General features: G+C 53.3%; 1 protein-coding gene across 1 annotated transcript in view; it reads left to right on the top strand.

Moving 5' to 3' along the window:
- Positions 1 to 6,840: 6,840 nt before the first annotated feature.
- Positions 6,841 to 9,804, top strand: part of UBE2E3 (ubiquitin conjugating enzyme E2 E3) — an 84,955-nt gene continuing 81,991 nt past the window's right edge. The window contains exon 1 of the mRNA XM_083154695.1: positions 6,841 to 7,063. The gene's annotated coding sequence lies outside the window, so the exon portion shown is untranslated. The remainder of the gene's footprint in view (positions 7,064 to 9,804) is intronic.

The following is a 9,804-nucleotide window of genomic DNA, read 5'->3' as shown; positions in this document are numbered from 1 at the left end:
CAGGTGACAGATGATTCCTAAGTGTTGTTGAATGACAATTTGTGTTTTATGATGATTAAAAAAGGTTAAATTAACATTTCTGGAACTGCTCGTACAAATCAATACTGGAACTAAGTTACAGTTCCTATATTATACAATTCCATTATTGCACAATTTTTTTTTATTTTTTATTTAACTGTTAAGGTGCACACACACGGAACTATTTGAAGGACAATGTGGGCGTTCCCGATCGATGGAAACTACCAATCATTCAAATCGTTCCATGCATCGTTAACGATGCGCATACCCGCCGATCGTTAACGATGGTCTATGACTTTCTCTGCATGCAGGAACATTTGTGAAGTGTATCAAATCGTTCCGTGTGTACGCACGATGAACGATTTGATACACTAGTGAACAATGTCGAAACACTTCCGGCATCATTCCGTGTGTATGCATCTTTAGTTTCCAACACAATCGTAACATCAGCCCCAGCCGCTGGGCATGCCTGAACGGAGCAACAGTTGAATTGATATGTTGGTAACAAGGGCGTAACTACTATAGGTGCAGGGGGTGCAGCTGCTATGGGGCCCAGAGCTGAGAGGGGCCCAATTTGCCTGTCAAAGTATCATGTGCTGTAAAATTTTTCAGCATTAGGTGATAAATAGGGGCCCTTACAAACTTTTGCTATGGGGGCCACATGGATCTAGTTACGCCACTGGTTGGTAACATCTATTATATGCTGGTGCACAAAACACTTGAATTCCCCCCATGGAGGTAAGGAGCAGCATTAGCGATTTTTTTTAAATAGGTACGCCAATCCCGGGATTGAGCATTTTTCAATCTCAATTCCCGGGATTGAAAAAATGCCTTGGGATTGACATCCCTATTTACAGCCAATCAGGGCTGAGTGGAGAAGTTGGCTTCAGGATTAAAAAGGCATATCTGTATTGTGTGGAAAGTGGCACGGGCTGGCAATGCGGTCTGCCCCTGGAGACTGTTTGCAGTGTTGGCTCCTGCACTGCATACTTGCCTGCTCTCCCACAAGTTGGGGGAGACTACTGATTTTTCCCACATCCCTCCCACTTCCCTGTTAAGGATAAAGAAATGTTATGGGGAATATGAGGACATGGCTTAATATGGATCACTTGCTTCATTTAGCCTCACCACCTCCTCATGGACCTGCGTGCATTTAGCCCTGCCCCCAAAGTGGCAAGCAACGTCTCCTCTCCAGGCATCTTTACAGGTAGTCAACTATGGGCAGGAAGGCTACAGGATAGCCGATCAACGCTGTCTAGATCAACAGTTACACTGTCAGCCACTATTGATCGAAGGTGTCTAGTTAGAAGCTTAAATTTAGTCGACCGCCTCTAGATCAGGGTTGCCTACCCCCCAGAATGGCCAGGAGTCTCCCAAAAATCGGGTTCCCCTCCCGGCCCCCCGGAAAGGTGGGCAACCCCCCCGGATTCAGGGGGACCCCCACTGCGCCCCCTAATCGTGGCATTTAAGTGCCGCAATCCGTGGGTTTCAGAGGAGGGGGTGGAGCTAAAATGTCACAATCGCGCCATTTTAGCCCCACCCCCTCCATGGAGATCTGTGAATTAGGCTGTTTTGCATCCTGGGGGTGGGGCTTAATGACATCACGCACAAGCCCCACCCCGGAACGTCTGCTGAAAGTCTCCTCTCCGGGAGAATCTGAAAGTCGGCAACCGTGCTCTAAAACTTGCATTTATCTCTCATCACTGTCTAACTATTCGTTGAATATCTAACTAGACACCTTCGACCAAGAGTGGTCGATCCCGTAACTGTCGACTTAGACAGCGTCGACCCGGCGACCATATACGGGGCAGGAAACCCAAGTAAGCATGGGGAGAACATAGAAAGTTCTGAGGTAGTAACGCTAACAATTACACCAACCGTGCTTCCGGTCTGCGGAAGAAGTCAATAAAAGCACCCACATTATTGTAGAAGAATCACCAATGTAATATGTGTCTATGATTGTGCCTGGTGCCTCATTGCAGGAATTGATGAATACAGTCAGATTTCGCTGACAGTGGCAAGATTACATAACCAAACTGAACATCAAAAAAAAAATAATGACCTTAAGAAAATCTATGTTGGAGCATGTTTTGTGGCAGGGACAGCATCATTACACATGAAAGTAATGTGGAAGATCCAGTCCAGGTTTTAATGATGTGATCAAGGTTAGGCTGATTAGTAGCACCTGTGGCTTCCTAATAAAAGTGTTTCAAGGGCAGGAGGTCATTGCTTAATGATGGAATAACTGCACAAGTGATAGGCCGGGGTGTGGGCTACAGTAAGGACCACTGGAGCAGTCTGAAGAGTTTGAACTATGCTGTGATTACCTGTATGCTGCTTGCTGTAACTATACTTGCCTATGCTGTGTACCTGGTATGCTGTGACCAGCTCCAAACATAAAGACCAAGGGGGAAATGTAATAGGGTGACAGATTTGGTAAGAAATCTCCAATTTTTTTTAAAGCGGCAATCATTTACACTGCAAAAACAGTTTGATTTTGCAGAGTAATTGATTGCCGCTTTAAAAAAACTGTATTTTTTGTAAAAAAAAAAAAAAAAATGACCCAACTCTAAAGGTGCATACACACGGGGGGGAGATATATTGCTCAGTGTCTCCTTTTCATCAGCGACCAGAGATGGTCGCTGATGAAAAGGAACCTCAGCCGGGGGAGCCACAGAGGTAATCAGCTGGTCGCAGGAGCAAGCTCCTGCGACCAGCGATTAGAATGGGGCTGAAAACGGGAGCGCGCACCCAGCGATTTATCGTCGGGGCACACTCCTATCACTGCAATGTGATCGCCAGCGACCATATTTCCAGAGATTTCTGCCCCTATCGCCCCCATGTGTACACAGCTTTAGGGCTGATTCTGGGTCACTTGTAAAGTAGCTGTAGTAATGGACCGCGGTAGTCTGAGTTACGGTCCATACGCACCGAAGCACCCCAGCCGCTCCTTGGGGGGGGAGGTGAGGTGGCCATCGCTCCGTGGGGGGGTGATGCGGCCTTCGATCCGTCGCTCTGTGCGCGGGGGGGGGGGGGTGGTGGTGGTGATGTGGCCATCGCTCCGTGCGTGCGCGGGGGGGGGGGGGGGGGATTGGGACGGTGCTGGGTGAGGTGATGCAGTGTTCTGGCATTGCACCACGGAGGAGGGGAGGGATCGGCGCTCACCTTCATACAGGCAACCCGGCGCACACCTGCTCCACCAGGGAGGGGGGTTGTGATGTGACCGCCGCTGCATCGCTCCACAGGGGGGGATGGTGCCGGGTGATGCAGCGCGGTCCCATCGCATCGCTCGGGGGTGTAGGGTGAGGGGGGGAGGGAGAGTTTCTGCTCACCTCCATCGGGGGGGACGGGACGACCTCCGGCTTCTTTCTTCCGCCCTCCTAGTGGTGGCAACGACCCTGTGTGTATGTCAGTGATGATGTGATGTAAAAATCACTGGTCTGTAATTTTCACAGGGAGTGGATGATTTTCCATAGCAGGACGCTATGGAAAACTGTCCACCCCATTGCTTATTGGCTGACAGCATCTAGCCAAGACCCCATCGGTAACTTGGTAAATTGCTGGTTGCACATTTCGGGTACTGTGTACCCAGCTTACCAGGGGTGTGGTATATTTCACCGACAGTCGGGATTCCGACAGTCATTACTCAGACATCGGAATCCCGACTGCACAGCGGGGGGAACGCAATGAAGCCCCTTGCGGGCTCGCTGCGCTTGCCACCTATTTTATTCTCCCTCTATGGGGGTCATGGACCCCCACAAGGGAGCAGTCAGGATTCCGACGTCGGAGTAATGACTGTCGGAATCCCGACTGTCGGGGTGCTGTCCGGCACCTGCTTACCAGTCATTGTCTTTACTTTAGCACAGGTAATGTTGACTAATTCATTTTGAAGAGGTTCTGCAGCAGGGAAAGGGCTGCTCTGCAGATGATCATCTATTAAATTCCCATAAATGCAGGTGCTATGATTTATTATTCCTATATTAAAGGTACCCAGTAAGATCTGCTTCCGTTAATAACTAGGGGCCTGCTGCCCTTTGCAGTGATTCTTGTTTTACATGTATTTATTGCTGACAGTTTGCAGAGATGCTGACGTCTTGCTGCCAGCTGCGCATTCATGCAGAGTGACTGTCAGGAGTCACACATTAGGCTGCCCCGGCACTCAGCAAGAGATACTGTACAATGATGTAGTTGTGTGGTTGTGGCCAAGGAGAAAACATAGATGACCATGTTTGATAGTAAGATGTGCAGAATAAGGCCCTTATTCAGATCTGATCGCAGAACAGATTTGTTCTCATAATGGGCAAAACCATGTGCACTGCAGGTGGGGCAGATGTAACATGTGCAGAGAGAGTTAGATTTGTGTGAGTTATTTTGTTTCTGTGCAGGGTAAATACTGGCTGCATTAATTTTACACTGCAATTTAGATTTCAGTTTCAACACAACCCACCCAAATTTAACTCTCTCTGCACATGTTACATCTGCCCCACCTGCAGTGCACATGGTTTTGCCCATTTTGAGAACAAATTTGTACTGCAATCAGATCTGAATAAGGCCCTAAGTGTATTATTCAGTGAAAAGGAGAATAATATAGATATCTATTCCTAGGCTTGCCGTAATGTCCCTTTAAACTGGAACACTAATGAATTACAGGTATCTGGATGATACAGATGGAGTCACTCCCGTCTGAGCTGCACCCAGTGCGCCATTCAGAGTGCGCCGGAAATGGACAGTGTTAGACAATTGCGCATCCCTGTACCGGGGATTGGCACGCAGAGACGGGTCGTCTCGGCGCGTCAGCACTACAAATGACAGTGGCTCCACCTGTAGGTCGACAGTGTCTAGACAGACAGTCAATAGGTCGACACCAAAATGTGACAAAGGTTGACATGCACTAGGTTGATATTGAAAAAGGTTGATATGCACAATGTCGACACAGACGCAGTTCGACACAATCAAAGGGTCAACCTGACAATAGTCGACGCATGAAAAGGTTGACATAAATTTTCCATGATTTATTTAAAATTTTTTTGGCCTTCTTCGTACTTTAACCTCCACTTGGATTTCTATTGGGACTGGTAATGTGGGCCGAGCGCAGCAAGATAGCTGGCCCGAACTATGGTGGGCGAAGCGACCCGTGGGAGTGTATGTGCCACACTAATTGGAGGTCCATGTGCTCAAGTGTCAACATTGACACCCCCCCCCAAAAAGTCAAAAACTTTTGTCAACCTTTTTCCATGTCGACCTTTTGGGAGTCCCCCCAGTCTGAAGGAATAGACACTGTGCGCATGGTGGTAGCCTATGGAGGATTACTTACCCGGCTTCGGTGCCACGCTGCTGCGTAGCCATTTCCGTCCCGCCACCACGCTGAAGCCGCTCAGTGACTGTCCCTGGGGGACGTGGTGATGTCACCCAAGAGCAACCCGCGGCCATATTTACTGTGGGCAGACAGGAGTTATGGCCAGCCAGCGGGGACTGCAGCAGCCCAGCCAGGGGGAAAAGCAGCCAAATTCAGACCGGCCCTCTGGAAAATGGCCCGGTTTCCCGGCGGGCCAATCCGCCCCAGCACACACACACACGCACACATATATACTATATGCATAGATGTGGCACTCGACTTCAGAAAACAGACAGCTAGGACTCCAGCATAAATTGCAACATTTCAATGCTATTTACTGAAGCGCATTTTAATCAGGATGCCTGATGAAAATGCTTAGGTAAAGGATCATACACACTGTGCAACTTTGAGCTGAAAATCGCTCAAAACAGCAGTGTGTATGGCCCAGCATTGAGCGCTGCTGCGCGCTCCCGTAACATCGCCAAGAAAGCCGCTCATCTGCTGGTTATACCAGCAGATGAGCGGCTTCCAGGACGGCTTTGCATAGCGCTCCGCTATGCAACGCCGTCCTCCCCCCTCCGTCAGCGCCGGGCAGGGGGAAAGCCGCTCAGTGTGTATGCACCGAGCAGCTTTCCCCGCAGCGATGATTGTCATCATCGCTGTCCATACACGCTGGGCATAGTCCCAGTGAGTATGGACCTTAAATAGCATTGAAATGTTGCAATTTATGCTGAGTCCTAGCTGTCTGTTTTCTGAATTTGAGTGCCGCATCTATCTATGGATATAGTAGTAAGTGGATTGTGGGGGCACTGCTGTCTTTATGCTGAATATCGGAAGAGCTGGACCTTTGGAGTTTTGTGTGTGTGTATATGCTGGCAAATTTACTAAAGCTTCTAAAAATGAAAAGAGGGGATGCTATGCTACCCATAGCCTCCAATCAGATTATGTATATCATTTTCTAGGATGCAACAGAGAATCTGATTGGTTGCTATGGGCAAGATCACCTCTTTATTACCCCATATATTGTATATGGCAAGCTTTATTACCCCATATATTGTATATGGCACTGGATGCACAGAGTACAGACTGCATTGTGCCGTGAGAAGCTATGTAACTGCGATATAAAACTGTACACATTGGTAGCTATATATATATTAAGCTGTGAGAGCGCTGGAGAACAAGTACATCAGTTATGTACTATTAAAACTCTGTGTCTGGAGCGCGCGCACGGGGATCAGACAAGGTGTAGGGGGCGCGCAGCGCGCTCACGCAGCCGGCCGCTGACATCATCTTTTTACTGGGCGGAGCTACCGTCGCCCGGGGGAAGGCAAAGGAGGCGTGGCTTTGGGTGAGTGTGCCGACCAAAAAACGCAGGTGGGCGTGCCTACAGTATCGAGCCCCCTCCCGAGCACGAGGCTCAGCCTGCTCGCGCACGACAGCCACCTCCTCTCTCCCCGCCCCCCTTCATTTCCCCGCCCACCGCACCTCGTCAGCGCCACCAGCAGACGCCAGAAGCGTACTACAGCCAGCAGAAGCAGCTCCCCGCTCCCTCCTCTCCCCTCCTCCTCCCTCTTTCTTCCGACTCTCAATGTTCGGCAGCCGGCCGGAGCCTGCTCGTTTCCCCCCCGGTTCGGTGTCTCCAGGTTCCCCGTCCCCGGCACAGCAGCAGCATCCAGCGGCTTGAGAGCAGGGACGGGCAGCGCTCCTGAGGTAAAGCAGCAGCGGGGAGGGATCCGGGGGGAGAGCGAGCTTTGTTCTTGTTTTCAGCCCAGAAGAGAGCGAGTGAGCAGGAGGCGGAGGAGTAGGAGGAGGTGGGGGGGAGCGGGTTGGCACTGACTTCACGCATCACTTGCTACACCATGCTCATATTGGAGTGCCTCCTACCATACTGACTGCCCCATCCCGGTGCCCGTAGCGCCACATTCACGCTTGCCACCTTGCCCCCCCCCCCCCATGTGCCTGTGCCCATGGTACCCCCCATATGCCTGTGCCCATGGTACCCCCCCATGTGCCTGTGCCCATGGTACCCCCCCATGTGCCTGTGCCCATGGTACCCCCCCATGTGCCTGTGCCCATGGTACCCCCCCCATGTGCCTGTGCCCATGGTACCCCCCCATGTGCCTGTGCCCATGGTACCCCCCCCATGTGCCTGTGCCCATGGTACCCCCCATGTGCCTGTGCCCATGGTACCCCCCCATGTGCCTGTGCCCATGGTACCCCCCATGTGCCTGTGCCCATGGTACCCCTTATGCACCCGTGGTGCCCCCCATGCGCCCATGGTACCCCCCATAAGCCCATGGTGCCCCCCATAAGCCCATGGTGCCCCCCCATGTGCCCGTGCCCTTGGTGCCCCCCCATGCGCCTTTGCCCTTGGTGCGCCCATGTGCCTGTGCCCCACATGTGGCTTAACCCCTACCATGTGCCTGTACCTCATGTGCCTGTACCCCATATGGTGCCCCCCATGTGCCTGTGCCGCCACATATGGTCCCCTCCCACGTGGCTGTGCCCACCCCCATGTGGCTGTGCTGCTCATTGACTTTGGCCCGTTTCTGTGCCTATGAATGCCCCTAGCTGATCCTGTGCCCATGAATACCAACTTTGATCCTGCGCTCATAGTGTCCCTTGTTTCTATTACTGCAACCATATCCATGTTCACAAGACAAGGCTACACATAGTGTGCCCCTCCAGATTCCCGAGCCCATAATGTGCCCAAACTTTTATGTGGTTTTGGTTCAACCCCCAATTCTTGTGGTCTTGGTGTGTGTACCCCCCTGATTCCGTTGGCTGTGGTGTGCCACCCTCCCCTTGATTAAATTCGCTGTGGTGTGCCTACCCATCTCGTTGGCCTTGGTGTGCTGCCCTTCCCCTGATTCCATTGGTCATGGGGTGCCCCCCATTCTGTTGCATTGGCCATGGTGGTGTCCCGCCCAATTCTGTTGCATTGGCCATGGTGGTGTCCCGCCCTATTCTGTCGGTTGGCCATGGTGGTGTTCCCCCCCCCATTCTGTCTGTTGGCCATGGTGGTGTTCCCCCCCCATTCTGTCTGTTGGCCGTGGCTCCCCCCATTCTGTCGTTTAGATGTGGTGTGTCCCCCACCCCTCATTATGTCTGTTGGCCGTGGTGTCCGTCCCTCCCCTCGTTATGTCTGTTGGCCCCCTCTCATTCTGTTGGCTGTGGTGGCCCCCTCTCATTCTGTTGGCTGTGGTGGCCCCCTCTCATTCTGTTGGCTGTGGTGGCCCCCCCATTCTGTTGGCTGTGGTGCCCCCCCCTCATTCTGTTGGCGGTGGTTGTCCCCCCCTTCATTCTGTTGGCCGTGGTTGTCCCCCCCTTCATTCTGTTGGCCGTGGTTGTCCCCCCCTTCATTCTGTTGGCCGTGGTGGTCCCCCCCATTCTGTCTGTTTGCCGTGGTGGTCCCCCCCATTCTGTCTGTTTGCCGTGGTGGTCCCCCCCATTCTGTCTGTTGGCCGTGGTGGTCCCCCCCATTCTGTCTGTTGGCCGTGGTGGTCCCCCCCATTCTGTCTGTTGGCCGTGGTGGTCCCCCCCATTCTGTCTGTTGGCCGTGGTGGTCCCCCCCATTCTGTCTGTTGGCCGTGGTGGTCCCCCCCATTCTGTCTGTTGGCCGTGGTGGTCCCCCCCATTCTGTCTGTTGGCCGTGGTGGTCCCCCCCCATTCTGTCTGTTGGCCGTGGGGGTCCCCCCCATTCTGTCTGTTGGCCGTGGTGGTCCCCCCCATTCTGTCTGTTGGCCGTGGTGGTCCCCCCCATTCTGTCTGTTGGCCGTGGTGGTCCCCCCCATTCTGTCTGTTGGCCGTGGTGGTCCCCCCCATTCTGTCTGTTGGCCGTGGTGGTCCCCCCCATTCTGTCTGTTGGCCGTGGTGGTCATCCCCACCAATTCCGTTGGCCGTGGTGGTCACCCCCCCCCCCCCCAATTCCGTTGGCCGTGGTGGTCATCCCCCCCAATTCCGTTGGCCGTGGTGGTCACCCCCCCATTCCGTTGGCCGTGGTGGTCACCCCCCCCATTCCGTTGGCCGTGGTGGTCATCCCCCCCCATTCCGTTGGCCGTGGTGGTCATCCCCCCCCCAATTCCGTTGGCCGTGGTGGTCATCCCCCCCCCCCCAATTCCGTTGGCCGTGGTGGTCATCCCCCCCTGTTCCTTTGGCCGTGTGGTGCGCCTGCCCCCTCCCATTCCAGTGGTGGTCATCCCCCCCCCCCCATTCCAGTGGTGGTCATCCCCCCCCCCCCCCAATTCCGTTGGCCGTGGTGGTCACCCCCCCCCCCCAATTCCGTTGGCCGTGGTGGTCATCACCCCCCAATTCCGTTGGCCGTGGTGGTCATCCCCACCCCCCAATTCCGTTGGCCGTGGTGGTCATGCCCCCCCCAATTCCGTTGGCCGTGGTGGTCACCCCCCCAATTCCGTTGGCCATGGTGTGCGCCTGCCCCCTCCCCCAATTCC

Source organism: Crinia signifera, chromosome 7 (genome assembly GCF_055691185.1).
Source record: "Crinia signifera chromosome 7, ASM5569118v1, whole genome shotgun sequence".
In the NCBI taxonomy this organism is placed as follows: Eukaryota; Metazoa; Chordata; class Amphibia; order Anura; family Myobatrachidae; genus Crinia; species Crinia signifera.
Note: the sequence above shows the minus strand (reverse complement) of the source record. Positions and strands in the feature narration are given on the sequence as shown.